At 46.0% G+C, this 15,848-nt stretch overlaps 1 long non-coding RNA gene across 1 annotated transcript in view; it reads right to left on the bottom strand.

Annotated features, from left to right (window-relative positions):
* Window positions 1-15,848, bottom strand: part of LOC138358905 (uncharacterized) — a 405,448-nt gene that overhangs the window by 229,907 nt on the left and 159,693 nt on the right. The window lies entirely within an intron of this gene.

Genomic DNA, 15,848 nt, shown 5'->3' with positions numbered 1-15,848 from the left:
CTGTGTGTACACTGGTGTTACTGTGTACACTGGTGTTACTGTGTTCACTGGTGTTGCTGTGTACACTGGTGTTACTGTGTACACTGGTGTTGCTGTGTGCACTGGTGTTGCTGTGTACACTGGTGTTACTGTGTGTACACTGATGTTACTGTGTACACTGGTGTTACTGTGTTCACTGGTGTTGCTGTGTACACTGGTGTTACTGTGTACACTGGTGTTACTGTGTGTACACTGGTGTTACTGTGTACACTGGTGTTACTGTGTACACTGGTGTTTCTGTGTACACTGGTGTTACTGTGTACACTGGTGTTGCTGAGTGCACTGGTGTTACTGTGTACACAGGTGTTACTGTGTGTACACTGGTGTTACTGTGTACACTGGCGTTACTGTGTACACTGGTGTTGCTGTGTACACTGGTGTTGCTGTGTACACTGGTGTTACTGTGTACACTGGTGTTACTGTGTACACTGGTGTTACTGTGTGTACACTGGTGTTACTGCGTACACTGGTGTTACTGTGTTCACTGGTGTTACTGTGTACACTGGTGTTGCTGTGTACACTGGTGTTACTGTGTACACTGGTGTTGCTGTGTACACTGGTGTTACTGTGTGTACACTGGTGTTACTGTGTACACTGGTGTTACTTTGTTCACTGGTGTTACTGTGTACACTGGTGTTACTGTGTGTACACTGGTGTTACTGTGTTCACTGGTGTTACTGTGTATATTGGTGTTACTGTGTACACTGGTGTTACTGTGTGTACACTGGTGTTACTGTGTACACTGGTGTTGCTGTGTACACTGGTGTTGCTGTGTACACTGGTGTTACTGTGTGTACACTGGTGTTACTGTGTACACTGGTGTCACTGTGTACACTGGTGTTACTGTGTGTACACTGGTGTCACTGTGTACACTGGTGTTACTGTGTACACTGGTGTTACTGTGTACACTGGTGTTACTGTGTGTACACTGGTGTTACTGTGTACACTGGTGTTACTGTGTTCACTGGTGTTACTCTGAACACTGGTGTTGCTGTGTACACTGGTGTTACTGTGTGCACTGGTGTTACTGTGTGCACTGGTGTTACTGTGTGCACTGGTGTTACTGTGTGTACACTGGTGTTACTGTGTACACTGGTGTTACTGTGTACACTGGTGTTACTGTGTACACTGGTGTTACTGTGTGGACTGGTGTTACTGTGTGCACTGGTGTTACTGTGTGCACTGGTGTTACTGTGTACACTGGTGTTACTGTGTGTACACTGGTGTTACTGTGTGCACTGGTGTTACTGTGTGCACTGGTATTACTGTGTGCACTGGTGTTACTGTGTACACTGGTGTTACTTTGTGTACACTGTTGTTACTGTGTACACTGGTGTTACTTTGTGTACACTGTTGTTACTGTGTACACTGGTGTTGCTGTGTACACTGGTGTTACTGTGTGTACACTGGTGTTACTGTGTACACTGGTGTTACTGTGTTCACTGGTGTTACTGTGTACATTGGTGTTACTGTGTGTACACTGGTGTTACTGTGTGCACTGGTGTTACTGTGTACACTGGTGTTACTGTGTACACTGGTGTTACTGTGTACACTGGTGTTACTGTGTACACTGGTGTCACTGTGTGCACTGTTGTTACTGTGTGCACTGGTGTTACTGTGTGCACTGGTGTTACTGTGTGCACTTGTGTTACTGTGTGCACTGGTGTTACTGTGTACACTGGTGTTACTGTGTGTACACTGGTGTTACTGTGTGCACTTGTGTTACTGTGTGCACTGGTGTTACTGTGTACACTGGTGTTACTGTGTACACTGGTGTTACTGTGTGCACTGGTGTTACTGTGTGCACTGGTGTTACTGTGTGTACACTGGTGTTACTGTGTGCACTGGTGTTACTGTGTGCACTGGTGTTACTGTGTACACTGGTGTTACTGTGTGCACTGGTGTTACTGTGTACACTGGCGTTGCTGTGTACACTGGTGTTGCTGTGTACACTGGTGTTACTGTGTACACTGGTGTTACTGTGTGTACACTGGTGTTACTGTCTACACTGGTGTTACTGTGTACACTGGTGTTACTATGTACACTGGTGTTACTGTGTACACTGGTGTTACTGTTTACACTGGTGTTACTGTGTACACTGGTGTTGCTGTGTACACTGGTGTTACTGTGTACACTGGTGTTACTGTGTGTACACTGGTGTTACTGTGTACACTGGTGTTACTGTGTTCACTGGTGTTGCTGTGTACACTGGTGTTACTGTGTACACTGGTGTTACTGTGTGTACACTGGTGTTACTGTGTACACTGGTGTTACTGTGTTCACTGGTGTTGCTGTGTACACTGGTGTTACTGTGTACACTGGTGTTGCTGTGTGCACTGTTGTTGCTGTGTACACTGGTGTTACTGTGTGTACACTGATGTTACTGTGTACACTGGTGTTACTGTGTTCACTGGTGTTGCTGTGTACACTGGTGTTACTGTGTACACTGGTGTTACTGTGTGTACACTGGTGTTACTGTGTACACTGGTGTTACTGTGTACACTGGTGTTTCTGTGTACACTGGTGTTACTGTGTACACTGGTGTTGCTGAGTGCACTGGTGTTACTGTGTACACAGGTGTTACTGTGTGTACACTGGTGTTACTGTGTACACTGGCGTTACTGTGTACACTGGTGTTGCTGTGTACACTGGTGTTGCTGTGTACACTGGTGTTACTGTGTACACTGGTGTTACTGTGTACACTGGTGTTACTGTGTGTACACTGGTGTTACTGCGTACACTGGTGTTACTGTGTTCACTGGTGTTACTGTGTACACTGGTGTTGCTGTGTACACTGGTGTTACTGTGTACACTGGTGTTGCTGTGTACACTGGTGTTACTGTGTGTACACTGGTGTTACTGTGTACACTGGTGTTACTTTGTTCACTGGTGTTACTGTGTACACTGGTGTTACTGTGTGTACACTGGTGTTACTGTGTTCACTGGTGTTACTGTGTATATTGGTGTTACTGTGTACACTGGTGTTACTGTGTGTACACTGGTGTTACTGTGTGTACACTGGTGTTACTGTGTACACTGGTGTTGCTGTGTACACTGGTGTTGCTGTGTACACTGGTGTTACTGTGTGTACACTGGTGTTACTGTGTACACTGGTGTCACTGTGTACACTGGTGTTACTGTGTGTACACTGGTGTTACTGTGTACACTGGTGTTACTGTGTACACTGGTGTTACTGTGTACACTGGTGTTACTGTGTGTACACTGGTGTTACTGTGTACACTGGTGTTACTGTGTTCACTGGTGTTACTCTGAACACTGGTGTTGCTGTGTACACTGGTGTTACTGTGTGCACTGGTGTTACTGTGTGCACTGGTGTTACTGTGTGCACTGGTGTTACTGTGTGTACACTGGTGTTACTGTGTACACTGGTGTTACTGTGTACACTGGTGTTACTGTGTACACTGGTGTTACTGTGTGGACTGGTGTTACTGTGTGCACTGGTGTTACTGTGTGCACTGGTGTTACTGTGTACACTGGTGTTACTGTGTGTACACTGGTGTTACTGTGTGCACTGGTGTTACTGTGTGCACTGGTGTTACTGTGTGCACTGGTGTTACTGTGTACACTGGTGTTACTTTGTGTACACTGTTGTTACTGTGTACACTGGTGTTGCTGTGTACACTGGTGTTACTGTGTGTACACTGGTGTTACTGTGTACACTGGTGTTACTGTGTTCACTGGTGTTACTGTGTACATTGGTGTTACTGTGTGTACACTGGTGTTACTGTGTGCACTGGTGTTACTGTGTACACTGGTGTTACTGTGTACACTGGTGTTACTGTGTACACTGGTGTTACTGTGTACACTGGTGTTACTGTGTGCACTGGTGTTACTGTGTGTACACTGGTGTTACTGTGTGCACTGGTGTTACTGTGTGCACTGGTGTTACTGTGTACACTGGAGTTACTGTGTGCACTGGTGTTACTGTGTGCACTGGTGTTACTGTGTACACTGGTGTTACTGTGTGCACTGGTGTTACTGAGTGTACACTGGTGTTACTGTGTGCACTGGTGTTACTGTGTGCACTTGTGTTACTGTGTGCACTGGTGTTACTGTGTACACTGGTGTTACTGTGTACACTGGTGTTACTGTGTGCACTGGTGTTACTGTGTGCACTGGTGTTACTGTGTGTACACTGGTGTTACTGTGTGCACTGGTGTTACTGTGTACACTGGTGTTACTGTGTGTACACTGGTGTTACTGTGTGCACTGGTGTTACTGTGTACACTGGTGTTACTGTGTGCACTGGTGTTACTGTGTGCACTGGTGTTACTGAGTGTACACTGGTGTTACTGTGTGCACTGGTGTTACTGTGTGCACTGGTGTTACTGAGTGTACACTAGTGTTACTGTGTGCACTGGTGTTACTGTGTGCACTGGTGTTACTGTGTGCACTGGTGTTACTGTGTGTACACTAGTGTTACTGTGTGCACTGGTGTTACTGTGTGCACTGGTGTTACTGAGTGTACACTGGTGTTACTGTGTGCACTGGTGTTACTGTGTGCACTGGTGTTACTGTGTGTACACTGGTGTTACTGTGTGCACTTGTGTTACTGTGTGCACTGGTGTTACTGTGTGTACACTGGTGTTACTGTGTACACTGGTGTTACTGTGTACACTGGTGTTACTGTGTACACTGGTGTTACTGTGTGGACTGGTGTTACTGTGTGCACTGGTGTTACTGTGTGCACTGGTGTTACTGTGTACACTGGTGTTACTGTGTGTACACTGGTGTTACTGTGTGCACTGGTGTTACTGTGTGCACTGGTGTTACTGTGTGCACTGGTGTTACTGTGTACACTGGTGTTACTTTGTGTACACTGTTGTTACTGTGTACACTGGTGTTGCTGTGTACACTGGTGTTACTGTGTGTACACTGGTGTTAATGTGTACACTGGTGTTACTGTGTTCACTGGTGTTACTGTGTACATTGGTGTTGCTGTGTACACTGGTGTTACTGTGTGTACACTGGTGTTACTGTGTACACTGGTGTTACTGTGTACACTGGTGTTACTATGTACACTGGTGTTACTGTGTACACTGGTGTTACTGTGTACACTGGCGTTGCTGTGTACACTGGTGTTGCTGTGTACACTGGTGTTACTGTGTACACTGGTGTTACTGTGTGTACACTGGTGTTACTGTCTACACTGGTGTTACTGTGTACACTGGTGTTACTATGTACACTGGTGTTACTGTGTACACTGGTGTTACTGTGTACACTGGTGTTACTGTGTACACTGGTGTTGCTGTGTACACTGGTGTTACTGTGTACACTGGTGTTACTGTGTGTACACTGGTGTTACTGTGTACACTGGTGTTACTGTGTTCACTGGTGTTGCTGTGTACACTGGTGTTACTGTGTACACTGGTGTTACTGTGTGTACACTGGTGTTACTGTGTACACTGGTGTTACTGTGTTCACTGGTGTTGCTGTGTACACTGGTGTTACTGTGTACACTGGTGTTGCTGTGTGCACTGGTGTTGCTGTGTACACTGGTGTTACTGTGTGTACACTGATGTTACTGTGTACACTGGTGTTACTGTGTTCACTGTTGTTGCTGTGTACACTGGTGTTACTGTGTACACTGGTGTTACTGTGTTCACTGGTGTTACTGTGTACATTGGTGTTACTGTGTGTACACTGGTGTTACTGTGTGCACTGGTGTTACTGTGTACACTGGTGTTACTGTGTACACTGGTGTTACTGTGTACACTGGTGTTACTGTGTACACTGGTGTTACTGTGTGCACTGGTGTTACTGTGTGCACTGGTGTTACTGTGTGTACACTGGTGTTACTGTGTGCACTGGTGTTACTGTGTGCACTGGCGTTACTGTGTACACTGGAGTTACTGTGTGCACTGGTGTTACTGTGTGCACTGGTGTTACTGTGTACACTGGTGTTACTGTGTGCACTGGTGTTACTGAGTGTACACTGGTGTTACTGTGTGCACTGGTGTTACTGTGTGCACTTGTGTTACTGTGTGCACTGGTGTTACTGTGTACACTGGTGTTACTGTGTACACTGGTGTTACTGTGTGCACTGGTGTTACTGTGTGCACTGGTGTTACTGTGTGTACACTGGTGTTACTGTGTGCACTGGTGTTACTGTGTACACTGGTGTTACTGTGTGTACACTGGTGTTACTGTGTGCACTGGTGTTACTGTGTACACTGGTGTTACTGTGTGCACTGGTGTTACTGTGTGCACTGGTGTTACTGAGTGTACACTGGTGTTACTGTGTGCACTGGTGTTACTGTGTGCACTGGTGTTACTGAGTGTACACTAGTGTTACTGTGTGCACTGGTGTTACTGTGTGCACTGGTGTTACTGTGTGCACTGGTGTTACTGTGTGTACACTAGTGTTACTGTGTGCACTGGTGTTACTGTGTGCACTGGTGTTACTGAGTGTACACTGGTGTTACTGTGTGCACTGGTGTTACTGTGTGCACTGGTGTTACTGTGTGTACACTGGTGTTACTGTGTGCACTTGTGTTACTGTGTGCACTGGTGTTACTGTGTGTACACTGGTGTTACTGTGTACACTGGTGTTACTGTGTACACTGGTGTTACTGTGTACACTGGTGTTACTGTGTGGACTGGTGTTACTGTGTGCACTGGTGTTACTGTGTGCACTGGTGTTACTGTGTACACTGGTGTTACTGTGTGTACACTGGTGTTACTGTGTGCACTGGTGTTACTGTGTCCACTGGTGTTACTGTGTGCACTGGTGTTACTGTGTACACTGGTGTTACTTTGTGTACACTGTTGTTACTGTGTACACTGGTGTTGCTGTGTACACTGGTGTTACTGTGTGTACACTGGTGTTAATGTGTACACTGGTGTTACTGTGTTCACTGGTGTTACTGTGTACATTGGTGTTGCTGTGTACACTGGTGTTACTGTGTGTACACTGGTGTTACTGTGTACACTGGTGTTACTGTGTACACTGGTGTTACTATGTACACTGGTGTTACTGTGTACACTGGTGTTACTGTGTACACTGGCGTTGCTGTGTACACTGGTGTTGCTGTGTACACTGGTGTTACTGTGTACACTGGTGTTACTGTGTGTACACTGGTGTTACTGTCTACACTGGTGTTACTGTGTACACTGGTGTTACTATGTACACTGGTGTTACTGTGTACACTGGTGTTACTGTGTACACTGGTGTTACTGTGTACACTGGTGTTGCTGTGTACACTGGTGTTACTGTGTACACTGGTGTTACTGTGTGTACACTGGTGTTACTGTGTACACTGGTGTTACTGTGTTCACTGGTGTTGCTGTGTACACTGGTGTTACTGTGTACACTGGTGTTACTGTGTGTACACTGGTGTTACTGTGTACACTGGTGTTACTGTGTTCACTGGTGTTGCTGTGTACACTGGTGTTACTGTGTACACTGGTGTTGCTGTGTGCACTGGTGTTGCTGTGTACACTGGTGTTACTGTGTGTACACTGATGTTACTGTGTACACTGGTGTTACTGTGTTCACTGGTGTTGCTGTGTACACTGGTGTTACTGTGTACACTGGTGTTACTGTGTGTACACTGGTGTTACTGTGTACACTGGTGTTACTGTGTACACTGGTGTTTCTGTGTACACTGGTGTTACTGTGTACACTGGTGTTGCTGAGTGCACTGGTGTTACTGTGTACACAGGTGTTACTGTGTGTACACTGGTGTTACTGTGTACACTGGCGTTACTGTGTACACTGGTGTTGCTGTGTACACTGGTGTTGCTGTGTACACTGGTGTTACTGTGTACACTGGTGTTACTGTGTACACTGGTGTTACTGTGTGTACACTGGTGTTACTGCGTACACTGGTGTTACTGTGTTCACTGGTGTTACTGTGTACACTGGTGTTGCTGTGTACACTGGTGTTACTGTGTGTACACTGGTGTTACTGTGTACACTGGTGTTGCTGTGTACACTGGTGTTACTGTGTGTACACTGGTGTTACTGTGTACACTGGTGTTACTTTGTTCACTGGTGTTACTGTGTACACTGGTGTTGCTGTGTACACTGGTGTTACTGTGTACACTGGTGTTACTTTGTTCACTGGTGTTACTGTGTACACTGGTGTTGCTGTGTACACTGGTGTTACTGTGTTCACTGGTGTTACTGTGTTCACTGGTGTTACTCTGTACACTGGTGTTGCTGTGTACACTGGTGTTACTGTGTGTACACTGGTGTTACTGTGTACACTGGTGTCACTGTGTACACTGGTGTTACTGTGTGTACACTGGTGTTACTGTGTACACTGGTGTTACTGTGTACACTGGTGTTACTGTGTACACTGGTGTTACTGTGTGGACTGGTGTTACTGTGTGCACTGGTGTTACTGTGTGCACTGGTGTTACTGTGTACACTGGTGTTACTGTGTGTACACTGGTGTTACTGTGTGCACTGGTGTTACTGTGTGCACTGGTGTTACTGTGTGCACTGGTGTTACTGTGTACACTGGTGTTACTTTGTGTACACTGTTGTTACTGTGTACACTGGTGTTGCTGTGTACACTGGTGTTACTGTGTGTACACTGGTGTTACTGTGTACACTGGTGTTACTGTGTTCACTGGTGTTACTGTGTACATTGGTGTTGCTGTGTACACTGGTGTTACTGTGTGTACACTGGTGTTACTGTGTACACTGGTGTTACTGTGTACACTGGTGTTACTATGTACACTGGTGTTACTGTGTAAACTGGTGTTACTGTGTACACTGGCGTTGCTGTGTACACTGGTGTTGCTGTGTACACTGGTGTTACTGTGTACACTGGTGTTACTGTGTGTACACTGGTGTTACTGTGTACACTGGTGTTACTGTGTACACTGGTGTTACTATGTACACTGGTGTTACTGTGTACACTGGTGTTACTGTGTACACTGGTGTTACTGTGTACACTGGTGTTGCTGTGTACACTGGTGTTACTGTGTACACTGGTGTTACTGTGTGTACACTGGTGTTACTGTGTACACTGGTGTTACTGTGTTCACTGGTGTTGCTGTGTACACTGGTGTTACTGTGTACACTGGTGTTACTGTGTGTACACTGGTGTTAGTGTGTACACTGGTGTTACTGTGTTCACTGGTGTTGCTGTGTACACTGGTGTTACTGTGTACACTGGTGTTGCTGTGTGCACTGGTGTTGCTGTGTACACTGGTGTTACTGTGTGTACACTGATGTTACTGTGTACACTGGTGTTACTGTGTTCACTGGTGTTGCCGTGTACACTGGTGTTACTGTGTACACTGGTGTTACTGTGTGTACACTGGTGTTACTGTGTACACTGGTGTTACTGTGTACACTGGTGTTTCTGTGTACACTGGTGTTGCTGAGTGCACTGGTGTTACTGTGTACACTGGTGTTACTGTGTGTACACTGGTGTTACTGTGTACACTGGCGTTACTGTGTGTACACTGGTGTTACTGTGTACACTGGCGTTACTGTGTACACTGGTGTTGCTTTGTACACTGGTGTTGCTATGTACACTGGTGTTACTGTGTACACTGGTGTTACTGTGTACACTGGTGTTACTGTGTACACTGGTGTTACTGTGTGTACACTGGTGTTACTGCGTACACTGGTGTTACTGTGTTCACTGGTGTTACTGTGTACACTGGTGTTGCTGTGTACACTGGTGTTACTGTGTGTACACTGGTGTTACTGTGTACACTGGTGTTGCTGTGTACACTGGTGTTACTGTGTGTACACTGGTGTTACTGTGTACACTGGTGTTACTTTGTTCACTGGTGTTACTGTGTACACTGGTGTTGCTGTGTACACTGGTGTTACTGTGTTCACTGGTGTTACTGTGTACATTGGTGTTACTGTGTACATTGGTGTTACTGTGTGTACATTGGTGTTACTGTGTACACTGGTGTTACTGTGTTCACTGGTGTTACTCTGTACACTGGTGTTGCTGTGTACACTGGTGTTACTGTGTGTACACTGGTGTTACTGTGTACAGTGGTGTCACTGTGTACACTGGTGTTACTGTGTGTACACTGGTGTTACTGTGTGCACTTGTGTTACTGTGTGCACTGGTGTTACTGTGTGTACACTGGTGTTACTGTGTACACTGGTGTTACTGTGTACACTGGTGTTACTGTGTACACTGGTGTTACTGTGTGGACTGGTGTTAATGTGTTCACTGGTGTTACTGTGTGCACTGGTGTTACTGTGTACACTGGTGTTACTGTGTGTACACTGGAGTTACTGTGTGCACTGGTGTTACTGTGTGCACTGGTGTTACTGTGTGCACTGTTGTTACTGTGTACACTGGTGTTACTTTGTGTACACTGTTGTTACTGTGTACACTGGTGTTGCTGTGTTCACTGGTGTTACTGTGTACACTGGTGTTGCTGTGTACACTGGTGTTACTGTGTGTACACTGGTGTTACTGTGTACACTGGTGTTACTGTGTGCACTGATGTTACTGTGTGCACTGGTGTTACTGTGTACACTGGTGTTACTGTGTGTACACTGGTGTTACTGTGTACACTGGTGTTGCTGTGTACGCTGGTGTTGCTGTGTACACTGGTGTTGCTGTGTACACTGGTGTTACTGTGTACACTGGTGTTACTGTGTGTACACTGGTGTTACTGTGTACACTGGTGTTACTGTGTACACTGGTGTTACTATGTACACTGGTGTTACTGTGTACACTGGTGTTACTGTGTACACTGGTGTTACTGTGTACACTGGTGTTGCTGTGTACACTGGTGTTACTGTGTACACTGGTGTTACTATGTGTACACTGGTGTTACTGTGTACACTGGTGTTACTGTGTTCACTGGTGTTGCTGTGTACACTGGTGTTACTGTGTACACTGGTGTTACTGTGTGTACACTGGTGTTACTGTGTACACTGGTGTTACTGTGTTCACTGGTGTTGCTGTGTACACTGATGTTACTGTGTACACTGGTGTTGCTGTGTGCACTGGTGTTGCTGTGTACACTGGTGTTACTGTGTGTACACTGATGTTACTGTGTACACTGGTGTTACTGTGTTCACTGGTGTTGCTGTGTACACTGGTGTTACTGTGTACACTGGTGTTACTGTGTGTACACTGGTGTTACTGTGTACACTGGTGTTACTGTGTACACTGGTGTTTCTGTGTACACTGGTGTTACTGTGTACACTGGTGTTGCTGAGAGCACTGGTGTTACTGTGTACACTGGTGTTACTGTGTGCACACTGGTGTTACTGTGTACACTGGCGTTACTGTGTACACTGGTGTTGCTGTGTACACTGGTGTTACTGTGTACACTGGTGTTGCTGTGTTTACTGGTGTTGATGTGTACACTGGTGTTACTGTGTGTACACTGATGTTACTGTGTACACTGGTGTTACTGTGTTCACTGGTGTTGCTGTGTACACTGGTGTTACTGTGTACACTGGTGTTACTGTGTGTACACTGGTGTTACTGTGTACACTGGTGTTACTGTGTACACTGGTGTTTCTGTGTACACTGGTGTTACTGTGTACACTGGTGTTGCTGAGTGCACTGGTGTTACTGTGTACACTGGTGTTACTGTGTGTACACTGGTGTTACTGTGTACACTGACGTTACTGTGTACACTGGTGTTGTTGTGTACACTGGTGTTGCTGAGTGCACTGATGTTACTGTGTACACTGGTGTTACTGTGTTCACTGGTGTTGCTGTGTACACTGGTGTTACTGTGTACACTGGTGTTACTGTGTACACTGGTGTTACTGTGTGTACACTGGTGTTACTGCGTACACTGGTGTTACTGTGTTCACTGGTGTTACTGTGTACACTGGTGTTGCTGTGTACACTGGTGTTACTGTGTGTACACTGGTGTTACTGTGTACACTGGTGTTGCTGTGTACACTGGTGTTACTGTGTGTACACTGGTGTTACTGTGTACACTGGTGTTACTTTGTTCACTGGTGTTACTGTGTGCACTGGTGTTGCTGTGTACACTGGTGTTACTGTGTTCACTGGTGTTACTGTGTACACTGGTGTTACTGTGTACACTGGTGTTACTGTGTGTACACTGGTGTTACTGTGTACACTGGTGTTACTGTGTTCACTGGTGTTACTCTGTATACTGGTGTTGCTGTGTACAGTGGTGTTACTGTGTGTACACTGGTGTTACTGTGTACACTGGTGTCACTGTGTACACTGGTGTTACTGTGTGTACACTGGTGTTACTGTGTACACTGGTGTTACTGTGTGCACTGGTGTTACTGTGTGCACTGGTGTTACTGTGTGCACTGGTGTTACTGTGTGCACTGGTGTTACTGTGTACACTGGTGTTACTGTGTGTACACTGGTGTTACTGTGTACACTGGTGTTGCTGTGTACACTGGTGTTGCTGTGTACACTGGTGTTGCTGTGTACACTGGTTTTACTGTGTACACTGGTGTTACTGTGTGTACACTGGTGTTACTGTGTACACTGGTGTTAGTGTGTACACTGGTGTTACTATGTACACTGGTGTTACTGTGTACACTGGTGTTACTGTGTACACTGGTGTTACTGTGTACACTGGTGTTGCTGTGTACACTGGTGTTACTGTGTACACTGGTGTTACTGTGTGTACACTGGTGTTACTGTGTACACTGGTGTTACTGTGTTCACTGGTGTTGCTGTGTACACTGGTGTTACTGTGTACACTGGTGTTACTGTGTGTACACTGGTGTTACTGTGTACACTGGTGTTACTGTGTTCACTGGTGTTGCTGTGTACACTGATGTTACTGTGTACACTGGTGTTGCTGTGTGCAATGGTGTTACTGTGTGTACACTGATGTTACTGTGTACACTGGTGTTACTGTGTTCACTGGTGTTGCTGTGTACACTGGTGTTACTGTGTACACTGGTGTTACTGTGTGTACACTGGTGTTACTGTGTGCACTGGTGTTACTGTGTACACTGGTGTTTCTGTGTACACTGGTGTTACTGTGTACACTGGTGTTGCTGAGAGCACTGGTGTTACTGTGTACACTGGTGTTACTGTGTGTACACTGGTGTTACTGTGTACACTGGCGTTACTGTGTACACTGGTGTTGCTGTGTACACTGGTGTTGCTGTGTACACTGGTGTTACTGTGTACATTGGTGTTACTGTGTACACTGGTGTTACTGTGTGTACACTGGTGTTACTGCGTACACTGGTGTTACTGTGTTCACTGGTGTTACTGTGTACACTGGTGTTGCTGTGTACACTGGTGTTACTGTGTGTACACTGGTGTTACTGTGTACACTGGTGTTGCTGTGTACACTGGTGTTACTGTGTGTACACTGGTGTTACTGTGTACACTGGTGTTACTTTGTTCACTGGTGTTACTGTGTACACTGGTGTTGCTGTGTACACTGGTGTTACTGTGTTCACTGGTGTTACTGTGTACACTGGTGTTACTGTGTACACTGGTGTTACTGTGTGTACACTGGTGTTACTGTGTACACTGGTGTTACTGTGTTCACTGGTGTTACTCTGTACACTGGTGTTGCTGTGTACACTGGTGTTACTGTGTGTACACTGGTGTTACTGTGTACACTGGTGTCACTGTGTACACTGGTGTTACTGTGTGTACACTGGTGTTACTGTGTACACTGGTGTTACTGTGTGCACTGGTGTTACTGTGTTCACTGGTGCTGCTGTGTACACTGGTGTTACTGTGTACACTGGTGTTACTGTGTGTACACTGGTGTTACTGTGTACACTGGTGTTACTGTGTACACTGGTGTTTCTGTGTACACTGGTGTTACTGTGTTCACTGGTGTTGCTGTGTACACTGGTGTTACTGTGTACACTGGTGTTACTGTGTACACTGGTGTTACTGTGTGTACACTGGTGTTACTGTGTACACTGGTGTTACTGTGTACACTGGTGTTACTGTGTGTACACTGGTGTTACTGTGTACACTGGTGTTACTGTGTACACTGGTGTTTCTGTGTACACTGGTGTTACTGTGTACACTGGTGTTTCTGTGTACACTGGTGTTACTGTGTACACTGGTGTTGCTGAGAGCACTGGTGTTACTGTGTACACTGGTGTTACTGTGTGTACACTGGTGTTACTGTGTACACTGGCGTTACTGTGTACACTGGTGTTGCTGTGTACACTGGTGTTGCTGTGTACACTGGTGTTACTGTGTACATTGGTGTTACTGTGTACACTGGTGTTACTGTGTGTACACTGGTGTTACTGCGTACACTGGTGTTACTGTGTTCACTGGTGTTACTGTGTACACTGGTGTTGCTGTGTACACTGGTGTTACTGTGTGTACACTGGTGTTACTGTGTACACTGGTGTTGCTGTGTACACTGGTGTTACTGTGTGTACACTGGTGTTACTGTGTACACTGGTGTTACTTTGTTCGCTGGTGTTACTGTGTACACTGGTGTTGCTGTATACACTGGTGTTACTGTGTTCACTGGTGTTACTGTGTACACTGGTGTTACTGTGTACACTGGTGTTACTGTGTGTACACTGGTGTTACTGTGTACACTGGTGTTACTGTGTTCACTGGTGTTACTCTGTACACTGGTGTTGCTGTGTACACTGGTGTTACTGTGTGTACACTGGTGTTACTGTGTACACTGGTGTCACTGTGTACACTGGTGTTACTGTGTGTACACTGGTGTTACTGTGTACACTGGTGTTACTGTGTGCACTGGTGTTATTGTGTGCAATGGTGTTACTGTGTGCACTGGTGTTACTGTGTGCACTGGTGTTACTTTGTACACTGGTGTTACTGTGTGTACACTGGTGTTACTGTGTACACTGGTGTTGCTGTGTACACTGGTGTTACTGTGTGTACACTGGTGTTACTGTGTACACTGGTGTTACTCTGTTCACTGGTGTTACTGTGTACACTGGTGTTGCTGTGTACACTGGTGTTACTGTGTACACTGGTGTTACTGTGTGTACACTGGTGTTACTGTGTACACTGGTGTTGCTGTGTACACTGGTGTTACTGTGTGTACACTGGTGTTACTGTGTACACTGGTGTTGCTGTGTACACTGGTGTTACTGTGTGTACACTGGTGTTACTGTGTACACTGGTGTTACTTTGTTCACTGGTGTTACTGTGTACCCTGGTGTTGCTGTGTACACTGGTGTTACTGTGTTCACTGGTGTTACTGTGTACACTGGTGTTACTGTGTACACTGGTGTTACTGTGTGTACACTGGTGTTACTGTGTACACTGGTGTTACTGTGTTCACTGGTGTTACTCTGTACACTGGTGTTGCTGTGTACACTGGTGTTACTGTGTGTACACTGGTGTTACTGTGTACACTGGTGTCACTGTGTACACTGGTGTTACTGTGTACACTGGCGTTACTGTTTACACTGATGTTGCTGTGTACACTGGTGTTGCTGTTGTAACGGGGGGTGGGGGAAATAGCTCTATCTTGTCCATTATTCCACCCCCCAGTTAACTAACGAGGCCGGGGGAAACAGCTCTCTCTAGTCCGTTATCCCGTCCCCAGTTAGCTAACTATTCTAGAGCACTCCCAGAGTTCCTAAGGCAACCTCTCTCGTTCAACACCTTGTAACCTAGGTTTTTGACTGCCTAGGTACTAAGACTACAAGGCGTCGTAACTGGATCAGCTACCCGAAACTCTAGAGAGAACTCTAGAATACCGAATCATTGCCACTAACGTATAAGAGAAAACGAAAGGAAAGAAATGAATAGTGAAGTAATTAGTGAGGGTTTGGGGTGAGAGGCAGAGAGGTGGGAGGAGCGAGGAGGGTCATTAGTTGAAAGTGAGAGTTCAGAGAGGGGTGGAGGGAGAGGTGTAGATAG

This window comes from Procambarus clarkii, chromosome 87 (assembly GCF_040958095.1).
Source record: "Procambarus clarkii isolate CNS0578487 chromosome 87, FALCON_Pclarkii_2.0, whole genome shotgun sequence".
Lineage (NCBI taxonomy): Eukaryota > Metazoa > Arthropoda > Malacostraca > Decapoda > Cambaridae > Procambarus > Procambarus clarkii.
The sequence above is the reverse complement of the archived record's forward strand: the minus strand, read 5'-3'. Positions and strand labels throughout refer to the sequence as shown.